General features: G+C 35.9%; 1 protein-coding gene across 1 annotated transcript in view; it reads right to left on the bottom strand.

Moving 5' to 3' along the window:
- LOC131039419 (methylcrotonoyl-CoA carboxylase beta chain, mitochondrial) overlaps positions 1-25,164 on the bottom strand; it is a 147,942-nt gene that overhangs the window by 83,739 nt on the left and 39,039 nt on the right. The window lies entirely within an intron of this gene.

Genomic DNA, 25,164 nt, shown 5'->3' with positions numbered 1-25,164 from the left:
GTTTGAGTTTGTCAATTGTGATAAGATTGGAGATATTTCAGCAGTATTGGACAGCTTAATCTCGCTTTCCTATGCATTGCTTCTCATATTTGTAAAGTTGGATAGCAGTACTAACCATAGTTGAAAAACTCGGACTCGGCAATGACTCGGCAAGCACAAAATATTTAAAAAACTCAAGACTCGCAAAAACTCGGGGAAAAACTCGGAAACTTTATTGAACATTTGAAAGTATATTTTTTTAAATATTCTTCAAAAATACATTGATATACATTTAATGTCATTAGATTTATGTTTTAAATATATTAAATAAACATATATTAATAGAAAGCTATTTAAGTCGTAAGAGTATTAATTTAACATCATAGTATTAAAAATTCATGTCTCATAGTATTAATTTTACATTTAAATACGTTGGGTGACCCGCGAGTGACTCGGCTGAGCAAATGACCCGCGAGTGACTTGGCTAAGCAAATGACCTGCGAGTACTCGTGACTCCTGCAAGTACTCGCAAAGTTTTTCAACTATGGTACTTACAGCCATTTCTGTATTGTAAAGCAAATCCCCGCTGAAAAGTGGAAGAGGCTGGCTTAGCTGCCTATTTTGAATATTGTGTAATTCTCTCCTCCTGCTGCATAAGCGGTAGAGTGATATTTTGTTTGTAATGATCCTCTCGCCGCATAAGCGGTTGAGTTGAGCTTTGTTGTAAGTGTTCAATCCTCCCGCTGAAATATTGTGGTTGAGTGATTCGTGCCTGGTTTTGTTCTTGTTCTCCTTGGCTGGTTTACCACCAAGCATCCTAGTTTTCTATTCCCCTGGTAAGCGGAAGGGGCTGGCTTGCCGCCCAATATTGTAATCAGTACTTCAGCAGTTTGCAACTAATGATCCCCTGCTACCGTATGCTCTCACCCTCCCAGTTTGGGCTCTCGATGATCAAAAGGTGTAGGGTTCCTTCTTGCTAGTTTTGGATTTCTCATTCTAACCCTAACGGGTGTGGTTGTGTGTGTAATCTTGTTTTAAAAAAAAAAATTGTTGGGGATATTACAATGTCTTTCTGGGTAGAATTGTTCTTCCTTTTATATCTCCCATTTGAAGGGAGTCACATCCTTTCTTTCGCAAGGGATACATCCCTTCACAAATGGGTTGCTGCTCCTTATTCTCTATTTATTTACTGCTAATAATGCCTTTTAACTAAACTCGGTTGGCCCATTTAAATACTTTGCGATTTAATCCCTCTAATTGTGGTCGGCCTCATTAAGCACTTAGTCTTAATCTTTCACTGAATCATTATCTTCCTAGATTGGCCCCTTATATTGAACCTTGGTCAGCCCTCTTAAAATAATCGCTGCCATTTTTAAGTTTATTATTCTGGGTCAGCCTTAAACAGGTTAATATTATCATCTTAAATTTAGTAATTATATTTATCTTTCATTGATCAGCCTTATTATCATTTCCTTATGAGGTTGGCCTCCCTTAATTTTCAATTCCCTAGTTTTCCTATAAATAGAAGTTGCAATTGGTTATATTTGTTATCTCTATTTTCTTATGCTAGGGGACATGACAGTCTGCCCTTCCCAAAATTGCTTGCCCTCAAGCAATGCCGGTTTTCATTTCTCAAACCAAATCATGAAGGTCCCAAACCAACCCTTGGAGATTTGTAATGCTTAGATCCTCCTTGTAATTAGCTTTTGTTGTGCAACTCTGATATTATCTAAAGTTGCAAATTTGAACTAGAATATGTTTTTTTTTTTTTGTTAACAACTGCCAACATCATAATCAAGAGTACAGTTTGTAATTTTAAATAAGTTCTCTCATCCTTAGAGAGGAACCACAAAAAGGCATCAATCTGAAAATCGATTTCTCTTTTGGCATCACTTGTATTGCAAAGGACCGATTTGGTTGACCCAATGTTTGCACAATAACATAGATATCTCTGTGTTAAAGCAAGGGCGAGCTTAACACATATTAAGATGAGGATTAGAAGCATGGCACACATCTATGGTCTTAAATGTTCTTGGATAGAAAGGTTTAGAGATGGTTTTAGGTACCATCTTCTTTGTTTCACAACCTTGCCTTACTTGTAGTAGAGACTATATTGAGTTGTGATTTGTTTGCTTGTACACTCATTTTATTGAGTTAGCTTGACTGAAACTTCTCATAAAGTTAAAAAAACCCAAAGTTCATCACCTAGTCATATTATTTTGCAAACTACATTTTATTTACACATGGGATGAGTCTGAGTTATTGATTTGGCATTTGTATTTTTGACTCAATTTTTCCATTCAGGAGGGTTTTATGAAGAGGGTTCAATTAATTATCCCCAACTTGCCAAAGTCAAGACCTATCTACTTCATAATTTAACTTACAGATTTGAACATCTACAAAAATCTCATTTTTAAGAATAGCTTTCATTGACTAGTAAATGAATCAAGGACTGTGAGCCCTGCACCATTGTAGTAATTGGAAATGTTGTCTCATCTTCTAATTCAAATCTAGAAGAAGCAAAAAGACTGTTCCATTCTAAATTTGGGTCAATGGACAACCTATACACTTTGTTGTTGATAGTTGTAGGGAAAAGAACTTGACGTCTTTGAAGATTGACCCTACAAATGGTATCTCATCCATAACCATACGCAATTTGATTGTTTCGCTCAGGGTTTGAGAAGTGCCACTCATTAGTGTTCCCTGGTATACAAAATCTAAACCTTTTCAGATGCAGCAACATTGGAGTAATCTTATTTTTCACTTGGGTGGCAAAAATATGTTCTATCATCATGTAATCTATTAAGTAAATCATAGAAATGTCATCCTAGATTGTGACCAATCTAAATAGTCTTTTAGAAGTAGTTCACTCATCAGTGCCAAGTAGCGTAAAATACTAAGATGCTGATCAATTCTAGTGAGAAATTTGTGCTTTAATGGTTATACTAGAATGCAGGAAAGGAATCCTTGTGACACAAGCTAACACAAATCCCTTGGCAAAACAAAGGAAGCCGAGCACCACGGTGAAGAATTTTTAGTTACCTATTGGATTACCAAAGTAGTGCATAGTAAATCATGCTACTGATTTGGTTCCAGGCTCACCTCTTTTTAATGTTTCTCTATACCTCCTCCTTTCATTTGAAGAGAATGAGGGGATCAGGGAGCAGATTCATGAATTTGTTAAAAAGAACAGATCAGGTCTAGCTCTTTGCCCTAGGGTAGCCAAGTTGTGCTTGTAAAGAATTGCTAATCTCTTTGCAGGATTCAAGCTCTTTTGGACCAGCTCCACAGTGCAAACTACTTCACTTAGCTTTTTTCTTTTTCTTTTTTTTGTAAGTCAGGGTACCATCTAATTCTTGCTGAACCTTCAAGCATTTGAAAGGAGGATTAGGTTGAATGGTTGGTAATGCCCTTCAGCTTAACTAAGGAATCCATGTCATTGATGTGGGTGATGAATGATATTATTCTTCCATTTGCAACTTCATTTGTTGTCTATCTTGATGATATTCTCATTTTCAGCCATTCATGGGGGGGATGTTTGTGCCATATTCAATAGATGCTTTAAGACTCTGCATCAGCAAAATTTGTGTGCCAAAATAGACAAAGGTTATTTTGTCATGCAGGAAATACAATAATCTGGATTTGCCATTCACACACATGGTGTACATGTGGATTCTGATAAGATTTGTGCCATACATGAATGGTCTACAATGTACATTAAAGACCCTAACTGAAGTTCACAGGTTTATGTGTTTGGCAAATTTCTATAGGAAATTAGTTCTTGGTTTTTCTTAAATAACACGGCCTTTGCATCAATTTGCTAAAGGTGGAACTGAAACAACTTTCACTTATTTAGCTGCACAATAAAAGAGAGTTTTAGGATTGAAATGCATCTGGGCCTACATTGCTTGATCTTCAGCAGCCATTTAAGACTGAGATAGATGCATTTGAAGATGTCCTTGGATCAATACTCAATTTGTTGATCTAGTATGTGCTAAAGTGGAGCATTGATTTGTCCGTTGAGAAAGTATCTCACCTTTGAGAAAAGCTTTATGATATTTTTCAAGCATGTAAGCATTACATATTGAGAAAAGAGACCATCATGCATACAAATCACAAATCATGATAGTTCCTGTAGATGTAAAACAAGTTATAGTAAGGTGTGGCGTAAATAAAAATGGTCTTCATATCTTCAACACTTCCACTCAACATCAAGCACGAGAGAGGAATTGCCAATCTAGTTGTAGATCATTTTAAGCGGACCCTAGATCCAAGTTGGCATCTCTATGCTTGAAGACTATTGCTGATTACTATTGGCATTGAACTCTTGTACCATTTAGGACAATTGTGTCTATGACATGAGGTTAAGTGTCACAAGATATCATGGGAGGCATTCTGTAATGTCGCTTTGACCTGCATGCAGGCAGGATCAAAGCTCTGATACCAATTGAAATGTCCCCCTTTGGGATATACCCGATTTTTGCCCAAATATAACAATTCCAAAAATATAACTAATTTACAAAGAGCATTCTATAAATAAATTACATAACAGCCAGTAAACTTAGAGCAAATTATAATTAATTAACATTAAGCAGTATGATCATAAACAATCCCTATTGAAAACAAAGTATCCTAAATACATTGAATCCACAACAGCCAACCATATTAGGAATTTAATGAGAAGGCATGGTAAGATGCCCGGAGACTGTTCCTCACAACTAAGCCCTAGAGCGCAGATCAACCAACCAAGTCAATTCAACCTCTTGTCCCAGAAGCTAATGGTCTTGGGGTGGACTACTTAATTGAGGGAAGGACGCCTGGATACTAGTTCCTCAAAACTAAGCCCAAGAGTGTGGAACGACCAACCAAGTCAATTTGACCCCTTGGCCCACAAGCTAACCAGCTTGGGGTGGGCTGCAACCAAATGTGAGGTCAAGATCTATGTGGATCTCGAGATCTTGATGTGCTCTACACTTGGATTCTTGATATGGACACATGGTTAAAACCAGGTCCCCAATGATGGAAAAATTCCTTTTGCAAAATTGAAGCTCTCTGGTGTTGCTTAGCTTTTAGTCATTGAATGACAAAATGCTCAAAATCCTATCACCACATGGAATCAACTTGCCACAGCTTTGAAGGACACATTCTATCCTTCCAATTATGATCAAGATTTGTGTATCAAGTGGCTTCACCTACAACAAGGACAACAGATTTCTATGCAGGATTGCACCCACCAATTCAACCGATTAAGAATTCTACTCCGAATGCAAGATCCAATTGATGCTCTCATCTTAAAGTTCAAAAGAGGATTACTAGAACACTTATTTAGGGAGTTGAAATATACTACCTTGGCAACACTTAAAGTTGCATTCAACCAAGCACAATTGGCAAAAGAAAAAATAGCTACCAAATCTCAAGCATCTCAACCTTCTTTCTTTGTAGGTCCTCCAAAAGCATCCAGTTCTTGACCACGACAAAAAAACTCTAAAGAGAAAATTCCTCTCCTTCCTCTTCTTTTCATTCTCCTTTTGATACTAAAAAATTTAGTAATTTTTGTAATTATTGCGAAATGAAGGGACATGAAAAGTTTGAATGTTTAAATTGAAGAAGAATATTATTGTGCAGTCTCATATGAGGAAAAAATAATGTTCCCATTGAGGCTTTTGGTGATAATATGACATGAGTTGAAAAATAGACTTAATAAAGTCATCTTAATGAACCATCATTCTATTTCAAGAGGACGTAATAATTTATTTGTCACTCATGCTCACCAAACACATGATTTCTATGTGGATTGTATCATTGACAATGGCTCGTTAAAAAACTTGATTGCAAAGTCCATTGTTGATAAACTTCAGTTGTTAATGGATCCACATCTCATCTATATTAACTTGGACGGAAGGATAGTGATTCATCCTCTCAGATCACACACACATGCACTATGCCTTTTGCATTGATCCCAAATTCATTGATAAGGTCACCTGTGATGTGACCACCATGGACTATTTTGGTTTGTTGCCAGGCAAACCCTATCAACATGAAGCTCATTATAATGCCTTTGATAACACATACATTGCAACAAAATAATCAGACATATTTAATCAGATGTACTAAGAGCACCACAAATCTAATACTTAGTTGCAGACAAACACACAGAGCTATTGATCAGGCACAAAATGTCACGACCCAATTCAAACCACTTAGTTCTAGATTACTTTTATTTGCCAGATACTGATACTGTTGACATTATTATGCTAATAAATGTGCATGATGACTTGATTAGATTATTGAGGCGGTTAATGATGTTAATTGATATTTATGATATTTAATGTTATTAATGATGTTTTAGTTATTTAAATGATGATGTTTAATGCTATTAATGACTTTTTAGATTTTTAAATGTGATGATGAATACAATGCATTTTTATTGTAATCAAATGTCCTTTTGTTGAGCGTAAGGTGGTTGCAGGTTTGACCGTCGAAGGTGGACATATGACCGAGGAGGGGTTTCTAGCTTGCCGGCAATGACTTACGGAATGGGACCCTGTGCAATTATAAATTAAATAATTAAATAAATTAAACTTAGGGAATTAAAATAAATAAATTGATTGAAGAATTAAACTAAATAAATAAATGTAATAATTAATTTATTCGAAAGTTGAATTATCAAAAAAAAAAAAAATCAATTTAAGGTGATGATTCGTAAATTATAATACTTAAAATATAAAATTTGCATGCGAGGATTTAAAATATTAAAATATAAGAGTGTTAAAATTTGTAATTAATAATATTAAAAAAAGAAAACGACATGTGTGGGATGATATTTAAAATTAAAATATAATCATGCGTAGTTAATACTAGAATTAATAAAAGACCAAAGATTTATTGATTTTTTTTCGAAAACTAAAATTAGAGCATGAATGCATAAGTCATGCATTCGAAAATAATTATTACAATCAGTTAAGTTTTTATTTATCTAGATATTGAACTCATTATTATCTAATTTTAATCAAAATAACTTTATGCATTTTACATGCAATCAATCAATCTTAGCCTTAACATTTATAAATATAGGATTTACTATCATATTTCACACAATCAATTTTGCTGCAAGTATTATTATTCTTTCTCTGCAATCTCGGTGTGCTGAAAGCCATTTTGGAGGGGGTCGAATCAGTGAGATCACGCCTCCCTCTTCTTTCCCAATTTGCTTCCTCTCGTCTGCCAGGTAAATTTGGGTATGATCTTTCCTGCAAATTAGATGGTAAATCTGCAATTTGGTTAACTGTTTTGGCACCCCTTCTCCCATCTCCTTCACCATTTTATCGACTGCTTGGGTATATAAATATTTCTTCCTTGTCTTTGTCAGCAGCTTGCATGGATGACTGCAGGGATACTTTTGCTTGCATGCCTGGTTGGACTGCAGATTTTATTGTCAGACCTTTCAAATTGTTTTGCCTGATAGAATGAAAGGAGGCGATGAGGAGTTAGCTGTTGACTTTTTTTTAGTTAAGCTGAATCGCTTTCTTCCTCCCTCTCCTTACTTTCTACCTGAGCTAGACTCTCCCCCTCCAGCTGGAAACCGATTCCTTTGGAATTGATGAGGTCAAAAACCTCAGCACAGCCCATACTGTGCTGATTGCAGGAGGCTAGGGAAGCGCTAGGGAGGGGGGTTAAGGTTTGCTGGTTGGAAACTTAAGTAAAGCGCCCCCTTTCCATCTCCCATTTCAGCGCCTTGATTAGTTTTTCTGCAGAAATTGGAATTAGGAAATAGGGCGATGGGGTTGGTTGAGTGATTTGCAGTGAATGAAAGGAAATCGCTCCCTCTCTTTCCCACGCCTTCCTTAATTCTGCATGAAAGATCTTTTCAAAGAAAAGATAGGTAGTTTCATTTTTTATTAATTTTGTTGAGTTAGAATTTACAAACCAAAATTGTACTGTCTGTGTAGTAACAAGGAGGCGATGTGTATAGAATTTTGCTTGACTAGCAGATGGTTTGCCAATTTTTCCCATAATTCAACTTAAAATTTAAAATTAGATTTCCCTTATTATGCCTTGATTAACCTAAAGATTTGGTTTTCTTTTCATAACCAATTAGATTAAGCAAAAGAGATAATTATATATATAATTATGTAAAAGGAATTGGTTATTTATTGGGATAAAGAAATGGTTTTGGAAATAAAATTAAATAAAATTAATAATAAATATTATTAACCCGAGAGGGGTTAAATTTAATATTCCTGTCTATGATGGATGATTGGAAAAGTGTGCTTGATTATGGGTAAACCAGGGAAGGGTGATTTTTCTTTCACCTACCCCAATAGGGTAATAATGGCCATTAAGTTATTAATTTTTCTCCCTGCCATAACACATGTAGTTAGTTCAACAGATGGGTTGTTAGTTCTACATGGATGCACGGGTTCCATTCCCGCCAGTTGGTTCCAGCTTGCTAGGAAACTCCGCCGTGACGAATGGGAGCTTATCATGAGCATCCGGGAAGCGTAAGCTTCGTTTGGTTGGGCGGATAAAACGCCCGGGTCATATATCCGTCTTCCAGCTTGCAAGTGGAAGTTTGTCCGATGGCAATGGAGACGACACATTCGGAGACAAAGAATCAGAGAATTCAGATAAATTGTATGTAATAATATTCAGATGTATGTTGTATCTTTAATATTTATTGTAAATTGACCAGCATGGTCACATGTAAAAGCCATGTAAAAGACCTATAAGGTCGCATGATGTAATGCGATAGAAAGTCGCCATGTAATATGTAACTAACAGAAAGAAGAGAAAAACCACTAACATACTAACCCACTAACATGTGACTTTCTTTGCATGATTTACTTTCCTTGATTAATTTTCTTTTCACATATGCATGCATGTCCGCATTTAATTTTCAGTTAATTAACTTGATCGTCATGCATTAATTATGCATTTTGCATGTTAACTTAATTTTGTAATAATTCATGCAAACGTTACTTCTGATTTTCTTCCATGAATGCATGCACGCACTTAGTTTTGAATCGTTGATTTAATTACGACGCATCAATCACAATTTATGCATGTTATTGTACCGTCATGCACTTTTTACTTATAATTCACTTTTACTATGATGCTTGAATAGTTTTGCATGTTAGACGTGATTCGCATGAATGTTGAATTTCACTTATTTATTGCATGTCAGTTATCGTAAATCTCGCATGTGCATTTAATGGAATTTTATTATATTGTAATTACGGTTTAATTATGCAAGTTTAATTAGAGTTAGGACAAGCGGGTCCTTACACAAAAGCTTGCATCAATTTTCATAAGGCCACAATTTGATGATTTTACGAAAAAATTCATTAGGTCCTAAACACATGCTACTCTTGACAAATTGTTGCATACATATTCACGTGTGTTTCAGAATCCTATGATACTTCCCCCAAAATGAGCAATCAATCACACTATTGATATTGTTCTTGTTGCACCTCATCCTAGTGCCCCATTGTATTGACAATCAATTCTCCAAAGTGATGAGATCAAAAGACAAATTCAAGATTTATTGTCTATGAAATTCATTAAATCAAGTACATCCCCTTTTGCTTCACCAATTTTCTTGTGCTTAAAAAGGATGGCACTTGGGGTCTTTGTAATGATTTTTGGGCATTAAATAAGATCACCATCAAGAATCAATATCCACTTCCACGCATTGATGACCTTTTGGATCAACTTCAAAGTGCCAAATTTTTCTCCAGGATTTATCTTAGAAGTGGGCATCATCAAGTCAGAATTCAAGTGGAGGACACATGAAAGACAACTTTCAAGAATAATATTGGCTATTTAAGTGGCTTGTGATGCCATTTGGTCTTGACTCTCGCCAATGCTCTTGCCAATTTCATGAGATTGATGCATGAGGTGTTTCGTGATTATTTTGACAAATTTGTTATCTACTTGGATGATATTCTTGTCTTTTCTCACAGTTCGAAAGTCTTTCAACATTTAAAACATGTTCTTCATACTCTTCAACAGAAGAGCTTGTATGCCAACTTTCCTAAGTGTTCTTTTGGTCAAACATCCATCTCATGTCTTAGATTTGCCATTGATGCACGTGGAATTCAAGTTAATCCTACAAAAGTAGTTCTTCTCAAGTGGCCTACTCCTTCAAATATCACTAAATGGAGGAGTTTATTGCTCTTGCCAACTTCTATCACAAGTTCATCCTACATTGCTTAGACATTGTTGCACCTTTGCACAAGTTGACGAAGACTAATGTTGTGTTTAAGTGGACAGAAAACCATTCCTGTGCTAACAGAAATCATGTTCAGCACCTATTCTTGCTCAACCAAATCTCTCAAATCCTTTTACGATACAGAAAGAGGCCTCACAGTATGCACTTGGAGTTGTTTTGAAGCAAAATGGTCATCCTGTGGTCTATCATTAAAAAACTCACTACTACTAAAGAAAACTACTCCACATATGATAAGGAATTACATGCATTGGTCCAAGCCATCAAGTACTAGAGACATTATCTTTTGGAAAAAGAGAAAATTGTCCATACTAATCACTTACCTCTACAATTTCTTCAATCTTAGAACAAAATTAAAGAAGCTAGGCATATGAAGAGGGTTTCATATTTAAAACAATTTTATTTGGTCAAGTACAAAAAGGGAAACACCAACAATGTTACAAATTGTTTGAGTCGTCCTCCTACAACACATGCTTTAACAGTTGTGACCACTTCTCATATGGGACTTTAGAAATGGTCTTTCAATATGTTTAGGATCCTAATTTTGGTACAACCTACATGAGTTTTCAAAATCCTTCAGCTTCCAATTTGACAGCTTTTCAAGATTTTCACATCAAGGAAGGGTTGCTCTACAAATTGGATAAACTCTGTGTCCCTCAAGATCATCAAACTTCTCTTCTCAAAGAGGCACATTTTTCTCTTTATGGTGGTCATTTTTGCAAGCAAAAAACACTTCATCATTTGCAACGGTTCTTCTATTGGCCTCATATGCAATGAGATGGTATCCATTTTTCAAGAGATGTGTAGTTTGTTGTTGTTCCAAACCAGCTAGCCAAAAGATGGGCTTGAGTATTCCTTTGCCTATTCCTTCTTATCCCTAGGAGAGCATTCCCATGGATTTGGTTAGTGTATTTTCATTAAATATTTGCCACCATGATTGTGTTTTTGTGGTGGTCGATCAATTCAGTAAGATGGCTAATTTTATTCCATGTTGCAAAACAAGTTCTACACATGACTCAGTGCAACTCTTCTTCGACTTTGTTTGGAGATCCTTTAGTTTACCAACAAGCATTGTTTTTGGTCACGACTCATGTTTTGTGGGTCATTTTTGGCAATCTTTGTGGAAGATTTTGGGAGTTTCCCTTAACTTCTCCATTGCTTTTCATCCTCATTCAAATCGTCAAACTAAAGTTGTGAACTAGACTCTCATACAAATTTTGAGGATTTATGACCATAGTTCTCTTGCCAAATGGGATTTGAGCCTAACCCACGTTGAGCATGCATACAACTAAGTTCACTCATCTATAAATCACTCACCTTTTGAAATGTCTTGATTTTCGACCTTTGGCTCCATATTAGTTGCCCTTATCTTTTACCTCTCCAACCACTATGCATATTTAGAAAGAGAAAGATAAGACCCAAGCCTTAATCTCACATTTGCAAAGTCTTCAGTCCATAGTAGTTCAAATTCTTCAGAAGACTCAAGAAAAGCAGAAATAGTTTATGAACCATCATAGGGTTCCTCGTAATTCTCAAGTTGGAGATAGTGTTTGGTTATACTTAGATAAATGTAGATTCCAAGAGAAAGCGCGTAGTAAGGTCAATCCACTCCGCTATGGGCCTTATACTATTCTTCAGAAGGTGTCCGATCATGATTTTTGACTTATCTTCCAACTCAGTTGGGCATCCACAATGTTGTCAATGTTGATCTTCTCAAGCACTACCATGAGTCAACACTAGAGACTAAGTTTCCTGACAACCATTCTGCAGATGTTGTTCCTGATTTTCAGCTTTCACTTGATTTTGACCAAGTTTTTGATACAAAGACTCATTAAACCGACATGGTTCCACCACTTCTTACCTTGTTGTCAAGTAAGGTCAACTTCCACATCAAACCCATTGGACCTCTCACCATCAGCTATCTCAAGATTTTCCTTCTCTTTTGAGAGCATTGGAATCCAATGCCACTATTGTTGGGAGGAATGATGGGGATTCATAGGATATACATAGGGTATATATAAGTTATTAACATAGGATCATTACTCTTATATTAGTTTTTATCCTATGTAAAAGTTAAAAATAAAAGTCAAAAGTTAAAGATTAGTTCTGAGGATGTTAGGAGTTAGTATAATAAATTTCAATCTTTACATCAAGATTGGAATATATTTCCAAATCCCTTAATTTAGGCATATTCGTGCCTATATAATTGTATATTTCTCCTCAAGTATGCAAAATAAAAATACAAGTTTGCAGTTTTTATTTGCAGAGAATAATGTTATTACTTGAATTTGTTATTTGATAGTTGTGCTTGCTTGGTTTCCATATCAATACTCTTGTTTCAGCCCATGAATCTCTAATTGGCAGAATTGAAGTCTCTACAAATTTCCTTTCCTTACCCAACAAGGTGGTGCATACCTTTTCATATTAAGGACCTATATATATATGACAAGTGCTTCACTAATTCCCCTCATCATTTCTTACTAGTATGGTGATCTAACAAGGTTGAAAGGAGGCAATTGGAGTAAATGCAATGCCCAATGTGCTCATCAACAATGTCCCCTACCTCATTGTGAAATTCCCTTTCTAGTGGGCCTACATCCTTGGTTTTTTCGCTGGGAAGAGAGGGGCTATTATCTTCTTGGTAAGTTGGTGTTGCAAGAAACAAATGTGTGGCTGATTGGAGTAGTGGAAAATTGCCCTATTGGTGGCTTGTCAGATCCATTCTTGGCCAAAAAAAAAAAAATTCAGTCTGACTCTCTTGTCTACACCATTTGCTTCTTCTTGCTCTTTGATAGCAAAATTCGGTCTAGCTCTATCAGCTATAATATTTGTTTTTATTTCTCTTTAATATTAGCAAAACTTTGCCACTTTGGCAACATAATTTTGTTTGGCCCACCACAAGCTCTAATTCCTTGGTCAGCAGTTGCACAAAAAGTGATTTTTCACTCAACTATAAGAGCTCTTATACTCATTAAAGTGCACAACATAACTGTTGAAATGTTGTCATTGATATCAGTCTTGAGAATGTAAACTTCATATTACTTAGTGTTCTGTGTAGAAGACTGATCAACAATCTAAGCTGGCCGATGAAGAACTTTGATATGAGCAGCAAATCAGCATACAATCCATAATCAGAAAATGGTAATCAAAGTTAGCTGATGGAGAACTTTTCAAAAGGTGGCAATCGGTTCTATAATTAATGAAGACATAAATTATATAAAAATAAATATACATAAGTCAGATTAATTACATATGCAAATCGTTTGTTTAAAGATTAATTACCAAGCAATAATTAACAGATCGATCCTTAAGAGAAAAGGTTAATTACCATTAAGACAAAAATGGTCAAAGATCATACAGTCTTGTCTAATATCCATCTTCATAAGAAATGAGTTAAGAAGACGTGGATTGTTAAAGTCACGACTCATGAAAAGTTTTTAAAGCCTAATACAATAAATATTGGTCAGGTTCCTTAATTTCCACGGGATAGGATTTGTCTCTTCGATAAACAAAAGGTATGTATGTAGAAGCATATATATATATATGAAGATTAAAATACAGATCATGTGTTGCTGGGTGAATGAAATTGGAGGTTGCATATATCACGACCAGATATTTGGTCTGAGTTATATCAGATAAAATGACAGAGAATTCTATGAAGAAATTATGATTAGTTCACAATGGAACTGAACAATGTATTGGAGCAGCCTATAAAAGAGACATTGTGTTTATGTGGTGACAGATTTTGAGAAAGACAATAGAACTGGTGATCAGACCTTTGGCAGTTTTGTGTGGAAAATATATCAGATTGATAAGGGGTTGGTGCCTCTAAGTTGAATGAGGGGTTGGTGCCTCTACAAGTTGTAAAGACAATTGTTCATATAAAGCAATTTTATTGCCATGGTTTTCTCCCTATTCAGGGTTTCCACATATATATTGTGTACTTGTGTTCCTTGCATTTAAGTTGCATTATTTGATTGATAAAGTTTAAATTTAAAGAAGTAAGAGTTATACTGATTCACACCCCCCCCCCTTCCTCAGTATAACTGTGGGCCTAACAATTGGTATCAGAGCCGCCTTTTAAACTAGTCTGACCAACTAGAAGGAAGATTATAATAGCACACATGGCTAAATCTAATGGACTCTCTTCGAGCAAAGCTCCATTGTTTGATGGAACTAACTATGCGTTTTGGACTTTGAGAATGGAAATCTTTACAAGCTCTTTGGGATATGATGTTTGGCAAGTAGTAGTGAATGGGTACAAGGCTCCAAATCCTCCATTAGATGCAGCAGGGAAGAAAGCACATGAGAACAATGCAAAAACAAAAAATGCAAATTTGGGTGGACTAAGTGAACCAAAACTTGTAAAAGTGATGCACTGTCAATCAGCAAAGGAAGTTTGGGATAAATTGAAAAACATCTATGAGGGAGACACTAAGGTGAAAAAGGCAAAACTTCAAAGTCATAGAAGAGAATTTAAAAGCCTCAAAATGATGGATGTGGAGAACATTGCAGCATTCTTTGTTCGAATTGACGAGGTAGTCAATACAATACGAGGTCTGGGAGAGGAAGTAGATGAACCAGTAGTAATTCAAAAAATATTAAGATCACTTCATGATAGATTTGATCCTAAAGTCTCAGCAATAGAAAAGATGAAGGACTTGGGCCAGCTATCTTTGGATGAACTACATGGAACTCTTACAGCCTACGAAATGAGAACTAGAAAAGGAGATTCATCAACAGGGGAATCAGCATTCAAAGCAACAAGGAAATTGAAAACCAAGGAACTTTCATTAAGCAAAAGCTCCGATGAAGATGCTGACAAAGAAGAAGCTCTTTTTGTTCAAAAGATGAGGAGAAAGAACAAAGGGAAATTGCCCTTTAAATGTTTCAGCTGTGGGAAAGTTGGACACTTTATTAAAAATTGTCCATACCTAAGAGAGAGTGACAGCAATGATGAAGAAGAGCCTTACCCAAAAGGAGAAATTAAGTTCAAGTATGATAAGAACAAGAAAAGGAATAATAGATACCAAAAGAGTCTTTAAGCATATAGGTACAATAGCTCATCTGACGAGAGTGATTGGGATAATTATAAGGAAAAAACGTTGTTCATGGCTTTTGAAACAGAGGAAGGAACTTCAAAACTCAATGACAATGAGAATTTCTCACATGAAGAGGAAAACACCAAGCCTAATTCAGAAAGTGATGATGAGGACAGCTTTGAAGAAGGGCTCTATCGAGCCGTAGATGAAATAGAGAGACTGAGGAAGAAAAACTAAAATACAAACACTTGTTTTAAGAAGAATGCACAAAACCAAAATTTTTGAAGATACAGAAAAGCAGATCAGCAAATTGAATTTTCAGATTGATGAGGCAAAGAAAGTGGAAGAAGAGATGAGGTCTCAATTAAAGGCAAAGGAAGAATCTTGCAGTAAACTTGAATATCAAGTAGCTTCTTTAAAAGACGAATTGGAAAGAACATCCCTCAAACTGAAAACAAACCTCAAGTATGAGAAAAGTTCCAAACTTTTGGATGGTATTATTAACAGCCAAAGATCAACATCTAACAAAACAGGGCTATGATTTGCAGAAAGGTCAAAAAGCTATGTTGATGCACTCAAAAGTTCCACCAAAGATGAATGCAGCAAAATGGGAGAATCGCTTAAAAAATCAGGAGCAGAAAAGTATGTTGAAGTTATGATAAAGCCCATGAAGAATAAAGAAGCTAAGAAGAGCCATCAAAACCCAAGCAATATTTCCAAGGACAAACATAAGAAGGTACTTCATCCAAGACATAATCACATAAATATGAACAAGAATAACTTTGTTGGTTATTGCTTTACTTGTAAAGGTTTTGGTCGCAAGGCTGTGAATTGTATAACTCACCCAATAAATAATACTTGGAACAAGAATGGGAACATCATCAAGAAGGTTGATAGGAATTACAATACTTTTTCTCCTTTATTATACAATATTGAATGCTATAGATGTAACAATTTTGGACACACAGCAAGGTTTTGTAGAACCATCTTCACAAGTACATCAAAACATGATGATGTAAAAGACTTTCATAGCAAAAAAGGAGAAAGATTCAAAGGTATGGATGAGGAAGGAAGAAAATAGAAAGGAGAGATCTTTGCTGAAACAAACAGCATTACATGCCCAAGATGATAGAGATCAAGGGTATGTGGATAGTGGATGCTCATGTCACATGACCGGTGACAAAAGTAAATTCATCAAGTTAAAGGCTATTGATGGTGGAACGGTAAGTTTTGGAGACAACGCTACAGCAACTATAGTAGGAAAAGGAACCATAAGTCTTGACAATGGAAAAACTGAAATAAAAAACATACTACATAAAAGAGGCCTAAAACACAACCTTTTGAGTGTTAGCCAACTATGTGATCAAGGTCACACTCTTTTATTTCATGCTGAAGGATGCCAAATCAAGAAAGAAGGAGAAGTCATAGCAGAACCAGGCAGGTCCAAAAATCTTTAAATTCTAAGTGAAAATAGAGGCAACAAATGTCTTATGACAAAAGAAGATGAAGGGTGGCTGTGGCATAGAAGATTGGGGCACACTAACTTTGACAATCTAGTCAAAATTAGCAATACACAAGCCATGAAAGATATGCCTAAAATCTCTAAACTTTCAAATACTATACTTGCAAACATTTCCAACTTGGAAATCCAACAAGAGTCACATTCAAATCAAAGAAAATTATGCATCCAAGCCATTAGAGCTCATCCACATAGATCTTTGTGGACCAACACATACCAAAAGTATATATGGTGAAACTTATTTCATGCTGTTAATAGATGATTATTCTAGATTCACTTGGGTCACTTTTCAAAAACTTTTCAAAAGGAGAAGTCTGAGGCATTAGAAAAGTTCAAGATATTCAAGGCCTTAGTTGAAAGTGAAACTGGATTGAAGATAAAATGCTTAAGATCAGACAAAGGGGGTGAGTTCACATCGAAAGAATTTGAAGAATTTTGTGAAAACCATGGAATTAGGAGACAATTCTTAGCTGCTAAGGACACCACAACAAAATGGAGTGGTGGAAAGGAAGAATAGGACCGTACAAGAAATGTCAAGGACCTTGTTAAATGAGTCTAAATTATCAAATTCATTATGGAGAGAAGCAGTACATACAGCAGTTTATATCCTAAATAGAGCACAAATAAGAGTCAATCATGATAATACTCCATATGAATTGTGGAAAGGAAGGGCTGCCACAGTAAAATACTTCAAAGTATTTGGTAGCAAGTGTTTTATAAGAAGGGATGAAGAAAATTTAGGGAAATTTGACACAAGAGACGATGAAGGGATATTTCTTGGCTATTCATCAAGAAGCAAAGCATTCAAGTGTTACAATAACTGACTACATAAGGTGATTGAAAGCAGAAATGTTCATGTAGATTATAATTTCCATCACAATGAAGTAGAGTAAGAAACTGGTCATGAGGAGGAAGAGAGCAGCAAAGAGGAAGATGAAAATGAAAAGACTTCTACACCAATGAAGGCATCCAAAACCCCTTCAAAATTTGTTCAAAGAAACCATCCAGAAGAGCTAGTTATTGGTGACATGAATACAGAGATTCAAACAAGGAGAAGATTAGCATCCAAACCAAATCACATGGCCTTACTTTCCATGATTGAACCTAAAGTTTTCAAGGAAGCTAGCCAGGACACGCATTGGGTAGAAGCCATGGAGGATGAATTAAACCAGATAGAGAAGAATGAAACTTGGGAACTTGTCCCAAGACCCAAGGACAAGAACATGATAGGCACCAAATGGGGTTTCAAAAACAAATTGAATGAAGATGGTCAAGTAGTGAGAAATAAAGCAAGGTTAGTGTGCAAAGGATATGCACAAGTGGAAGGAGTTGACTTTGAAGAAATATTTGCCCCAGTTGCATGGATAGAGGCTATTAGGATGTTTCTAGCATATGCTTGCTACAAAAATTTCAAAGTGTACCAAATGGATGTTACATCAGCATTTCCGAATGGGCACTTAGAAGAGGAGGTCTATATTGAACAGCCAAAGGATTCAATCTATCAGAAAACAAAAACTATGTATGTAAATTAAAGAAGGCTCTTTATGGCTTGAAACAAGTCCCTAGAGCTTTGTACTCTAGATGGGACAAATACTTGCAAGACCAAGGTTTCAAGCGAGGCGTAGCAAATAGCAATCTTTACTTCAAGATTGAAGATGAACACCAATTGATTGCCATGGTATACATAGATGATATCATCTTTGGAGGAAGCAAAAAGGAAAGGTGTCAAGACTTCGATCAAACGATGCAACAAGAATTTGAGATGTCCTTGTTGGGTGATCTCTTTTCTTAGGGTTACAAGTCACTCAACTCAAAAATGGAATCTGTATCTCACAAACAAAATATGCTGAGGAAATGTTGAAGAGATTTAGAATGGAAGAATGCAATCATCTAAGTACAACCATGGTCACAGGGTGCAAACTAAGTAAAGATGATGACTCTCATGAAGCAAATCAAACCCTCTACCAATCAATGATAGGAAGCTTGCTCTAATTAACACCCTCAAGACTAGACATCATGCAAGTTGTTGGAATTGTAGCAAGATTTCAAGCCGCACCCAAAGAAACACATGTTCAAACAGTAAAAAGAATCTTCAAGTACTTGAAGGGGACTTTGGACTTTAGCTTATGGTATCCTAGAAGTGAAGACTTTACTCTAAGAGCATACACAGAAGCTGATTGGGATAGCAGTGTAGATGACAAGAAAATGCATTCTTTCTAGGCAAATAGTCTTGTTTCATGGTTGAGTAAGAAACAAGCCTCAATCTCCCTATCTACCGCTGAAGTAGTGTACATAGCAGCAGCCTCATGTTGTACTCAAGTGCTTTGGATGCATCAAACATTGAAGGACATCAATATCTCCAAAAATCCCATGATGCACTCAAGGACAAAACACATTCCCATCAAATATCATTTCTTGAGAGAACAAGTTGCAAATCAATAGGTGAAGATGGAATACGTGCCTACCAAAGAACAAGTAGCAGATATATTTACAAAACCTCTACCAAGAGAAAACTTCGAGTTTCTTAGACAAAACTTAGGGGTGATACCCTATCCATCCAAGGAGTAAGAAGTTGCTCTTTCATTATCATACCCTTTGCCCTTGATGTCAAAGGGGGAGAAATTGGAGTGAGGGGGAGCTTTGGAGTAAAGGGGAGCATTGTGTAAGATCGGTATCTTTCGGGGAGTTGCCATCAATGACAAAGGAGGAGATTGTTGAGATGTTGTCATTGATGTCAGTCTTGAAAATGTAAACTTCATATTACTTAGTGTTCTGTGTAGAAAACTGATCAACAATCTAAGATGGCCAATGAAGAACTTTGATATGAGCAGCAAATCAGCATACAATCCGTAATCAGAAAATGGTAATCAAAGTTAGCTGATGGAGAACTTTAAAAAAGGTGGCGATCGGTTCTATAATTAATGAAGACATAACTTATATACAAACAAATATACATAAGTCAGATTAATTACATATGCAAATCGTTTGTTTAAAGATTAATTACCAAGCAACAATTAACAGATCGATCCTTAAGAGAAAAGGTCAATTACCATTAAGACAAAAATGGTCAAAGATCGTACAGTCTTGTCTAATATCCATCTTCATAAAAAATGAGTTAAGAAGACGTGGGTTGTTAAAGCCACGACTCATGAAAAGTTGCTAATACAATAAATATTGGTTATGTTCCTTAAATTCCATAGGATAGGATGTGTCCCTTCGATAAACAAAAGGTATGCATGTAGAAGCATATATATATATATATGAAGATTAAAATACAGATCGTGTTGTTGGGTGAATGAAATTGGAGGTTGCATATATCACGACCAGATATTTGGTCTAACTCAGATTTAATGACAGATAATTCTATGAAGAAATTATGATTAGTTCACAGCGGAACTGAAGAATGTATTGGAGCAGACTATAAAAGAGACATTGTGTTTATGTGGTGACAGATTTTGAGAAAGACATGATAAAATTGGTGATCAGACTTTTGGCAGTTTTGTGTGAAAATAATATCAGATTGATAAGGGGTTGGTGCCTCTAAGTTGAATGAGGGGTCGGTGCCTCTACAAGTTGTAAAGACTATTGTTCATATAAAGCAATTTTATTGCCATGGTTTTCTCCCTATTCAAGGTTTCCACGTATTGTACTTGTGTTCCTTGCATTTAAGTTGTTGCATTATTCGATTGATAGAGTTTAAATTTAAAGTAGGAGTTAAATTTAAAGAAATTAATGCTTACTAATGAAAAAAGAAAATTAAATGATTATTAAGAAGTAGAAAAGTTAATAAATAATACAAAACAAAAAGAAACCGAAATGAAAAGGATGCTTAATATAAAGTTAAGGGAAAATAATTTATTGAACAAGAGACCAAAAGAGGACAATTGAAAAACCATTAAATCAGCAAGACCCAAAAAGCCTTAAAAAGAAGAAGAAAGGGATAGTTTATAACAACGTGAAAAGAACATATTAATAGTAATAGAACAAATTAATATAATTAATAAAAGGATGCATAAGAATAAAAATTAAAGAAATAGGATACAAAAAAACCATTAAATACAATTAATGCATCCTTTTATAATTTATGTAGAATATTAAATAAATTACATTAATATACTAATAATATGTTTACCTAATAAAAAGAAACATGAAAACACAATGATTAATAAAATTAAGCTAGGTGAGAATCTAATATTAAGCAAAAGCCAAAAGAGAAATAAGGAAATATTTTTTAGTTCTTTCATAATTTTTATATTTTATCTTGGTGTCAATCCTTGTTGGCACTTTGGGTGAGATGTCACCTAGCTCTTCTCCTCCCCAATACCCCAACCCTTTCTCCCACCTCTTTATATTCTCCTTTGGTCTGCAACAACCTATTTTTCTACTCCTAAGCTCTCTAACATCCTGATGATGGATCACAAAGTGTGATCCGAAACGTTGATGCAAATAAAAACACACAATCGAAATCCAGAAAAAGCACGCAGCAAATAAAAATAGATCTTTCTTTAAAAATAAAAAATGAAAAAGTTGTAGGTTGGAAATAAAAAATTTTAAAAAACTTAGAAATAAATTTAAAAAGAAAAAAAACTTAACTTTAATGGTTGTTCTCCTTGATACAAGCATTTTGATCTCCATAGCGCCAATTTAACACTCCTTGAGGCATGGGAATGGTATCTTTGCAAAGCTTGAACTAAAGTCTAAAATCGGAAAACTCACAACTCATCAAAACCTGGCAAACCAAATCATAGATGACACACTCACAGAGTACTCGGCAAGTTTTTCTGACTTTAACTCGCAGAAAAAACTCGCCGAGTTTTTGCAAAAAACTCGGTGAGTTTCTTTAAAAACTCGGCTAGACTAAAAAAAGAGGCCCAAACATGTCAAAAAATTATCATTTTTTGTTTTTTCAGGTCAGTTTCATTCTCTTCAACAGAATATACACATGAAATATAACATTTAAGTATAAGTGGCATTTCAATATGTCTTTTTCCTTTCTTATACTTTATGACACCCAACGCCTTTATAAAATAATTAAAGTATTTTTGGCCTCGCGGGGCGCTGCCCCTCGACCCCGCCCTGTATCGCGATAGGGAGCGCACAAGGGGCGCTGCCCCTTGACCCCAACTTGGGGGCGTTGCCCCCAAACCCCCGTCAAAAAATATAGGGGGAAACTACGCTGATGGAAGTAGGGAAAATTTAACCCATGAGTCTGATTATGCTCCAAGTCCATATAACAACATAATTAGCATTGAAGAAATCTTGGTATTCTACATTTTAGAGTTGAAAGTTTGAAACTATTAGTTTGAATGATGAAATTTCAAATATTGCGCATTTGTAGATCTCCACCAAGATCTAGGCCTATCTCTCTACCCCTCTTTTTCTCACCCTCAGACCCCGGCAAGGGGTGCTACTTTCAACTTAATTTTAATTTGCAGATGCTTGGTGTCAAAGTTGGGGTGGAAATACCCCAAATCTCAAAAAATTTGCCCTCGACACGAAGAAGAGGAGCAAGCTAGCTCAAAAACACCTCAATGACCTTGTCTTTGTGCAATATAATCTTCGATTGCGCGTAAGGAAGGTAGAGGAAGTAGCAGGTGGTCCACTTGACTTGGATGATATAGATCCTTACAGTGATTGGACATCATAGGAGCAACCTCCATTGTTTTCTGAGGATGACAACACTGATTTGGAGAGGCAAGCTATGGAGGAGGAGGGGGGTGGATTTGGTTTCACGCTGGATGACATTGAGGAGGAAGGGGATGAGGATGAGGAGTCATTGCCAATGCCACAAGCAGGTGGAGACATAGCTTCATCCAGGATGGAGGATGAGCCAGCCATACAGAGCGAGGAGGCACAGTCACACCCACTACAGACTTCTAGGACTAGACCCTCTAGTTTTACCTCTCCTCTAGTTTTACCTAGAGTTGGGAAGAGGAAGTTGTAATTTTAATTTGTATGATGTATTTACTTTTGGTTTTACAAAAAATATTTACTATTTTGCTTCCAGCCATTAGCATTCCTCATGAGGATGTGATTTTGTAGACACTTTGCATTTAAATATATCTAGAATCAGCTTGTTTCTTTTGTGTTATCATTTATTGACTCATTGGATGCATCTTCTCATTAAATTTTGCAAAAAAAATTCATTTTTTATTAAAATTAAGCGTGTTTTTACGTTGCCGAGTTTTTCGCCGAGTTTTTCTGAGTTTTTCCCGAGTTTTTTTCCCAGGGGCTTGGCGAGTCGAGCAGAGTCACGAGTAGTTCAACTATGAACCAAATTATGACCCAAAGTTCATGACTCTGAAAAACTAGGCAACTTAAAAAGATACTTGAATTATTATAAACATAAATTTCATGGCAAAGTATCAAATGAGTCTAGTGTTTTCTATAAGTACAATATTGCATAATCATGTAAATACGATGGCTGATAAATATGAGATGTATTATGATGATTGAAAATCATCAACAAAAATTGCATATCCATGTATGTGACATCAATTTAGAGTTTCCTCTTCCCTATATACATACTAGTGATAGTTTGGGGCATAGTCCTTACAGTCAGTTGCTGCTCCACCCTCATGCTAGAAGATCATGGCTCCACCCTCAAACTAGAAGGCAATCACTCCTCTAGCTCAACATCATCATCTCCATCATGTCATCCAATCCAACACTTGTTGCTTCTAGTGCAAACTCTCTGCTTCCCTCTCAAAATCAGCAATCTCATCTCTTATAAACATGGAGGTGTCCTCATCCTACACAATAAAGTCACTATATGGCCATAAAAAAACTCCAATTGTGCTCACATATTGAAGCATTATAAGGCTGAGACAAAATAAAGACCCCAGTTTTCCCACCACATAGCTACAAAGAAGATATTCAAAAGTCTATATTAAGTTATAACAATAATTGTAAGTTATAAGAAAAGATTGTCTTTTTGCTACCTAATTCTTGGATAATTTTCTCCTTTAGATAACTAGTGGTCAAAAAAAGAGCATCCCTTTATCAACTTGTAATTCTACAACTTCCCAATAATCGAGTAACCTCCCCATTCATATCATTGAAGTTCTCTAAGAACAAAAATTTGAGTTTGAGCTAGTATCCCTCTACATGAATTGATTGTGATTGAGTTCATTGTTCCACTTTCAATCTTTGATCTCCCAAATGAGTTCAAATTCAGCCGTCTCCCCTATGGTAGTTTTGGATGGCCTCCTTGGCCTTGTCCATGACCTCATAAATGTAACCCACTAGGTTTTGCTCCCCATCCACCAAACACAAAACCCTAACTAAAGGCTCCACACCAACATTTAACATTAAAAAAAATATGCAAGTTTAGCAATATCTTAAAATTATAAGTTACATAAAGTGAAATTAAAGGATACGATTTAAATTTTAAATTTAAGTTTGAAGCTACCTTGATGATCTGTGTATCTTTCTTTGCAAAGCATCATCAACAATTGTTTCACTCCATCAGCCTTATTTGTGTAAGATAAAGTTAAACCCATCCATGCTTGACTCACAAACATATGCTTCAAATATGTTAACAAAGTATAAATGCTTTGCAGGGTGAGGAAGTTAGTTGCAAACAATATCACACCCACTCACACAAGCTCTTCCCCTTGGTGTAATCTCAAATCAGGATAAGAACCCAAGGGTGATTGTAGATGTATTTGACGGTGTTCTTGAGTTCTTCAATCACCCAATCAAATTTGTCTATGTCCTCCAAGAGAAGATCAAAGAATGGCCAAGGCAAGGGGTTCAAAATAAGTGTTAGATGCGTCTCCTTAAGCAATTTCCCTATTGCCACATAGGCTATTGCATTATCAATTACGGCCTTCACAACATTTTCAATGCCCACCTCTAACACAATTTCTCTACATTGTTTACTTTATTTGAGGCATAAGGGACCTCAAAGCGCCATCTCATCACTCAAAACAACTAGAAAGTTCATGAGGGTGTGATTACTTTTATTTGTCTACCCACCTAAAAGTATGGTGCATCTATACTAGCATCACAACTTACTTTGTTTTTCCAAGATTGTTTTGCATTCGTGACCGTTTTCTAAAGCAATGGTCCACTTATCATATTGAGAAGATGTCCTATGGCCTTTCCCTACAATGTCAACATTGTAATAAAATTCTCCCAATATGTGCTCTTCACCACTTTGAAATGAGGGTGGTTGTAGAGCCAAAATTATCACAAGCCATGTATGATCCCTTGTGCTTATACTTGTTTCAGATCTGCCTTCAACCAAAGGTTGTGATCCAGGCGTGTTGATGAAATGGATGTGTTGTGAATTAGTAGACCACCCACAATCTCTGTCAAATCCACCTTTCTTCCTATGACATGTTGAGAATCATGGCTACCACTATGGTTGTGTTTGTCCTCATCCTCTAGTT

This window comes from Cryptomeria japonica, chromosome 10 (genome assembly GCF_030272615.1).
Source record: "Cryptomeria japonica chromosome 10, Sugi_1.0, whole genome shotgun sequence".
Lineage (NCBI taxonomy): Eukaryota > Viridiplantae > Streptophyta > Pinopsida > Cupressales > Cupressaceae > Cryptomeria > Cryptomeria japonica.
The sequence above is the reverse complement of the archived record's forward strand: the minus strand, read 5'-3'. Positions and strand labels throughout refer to the sequence as shown.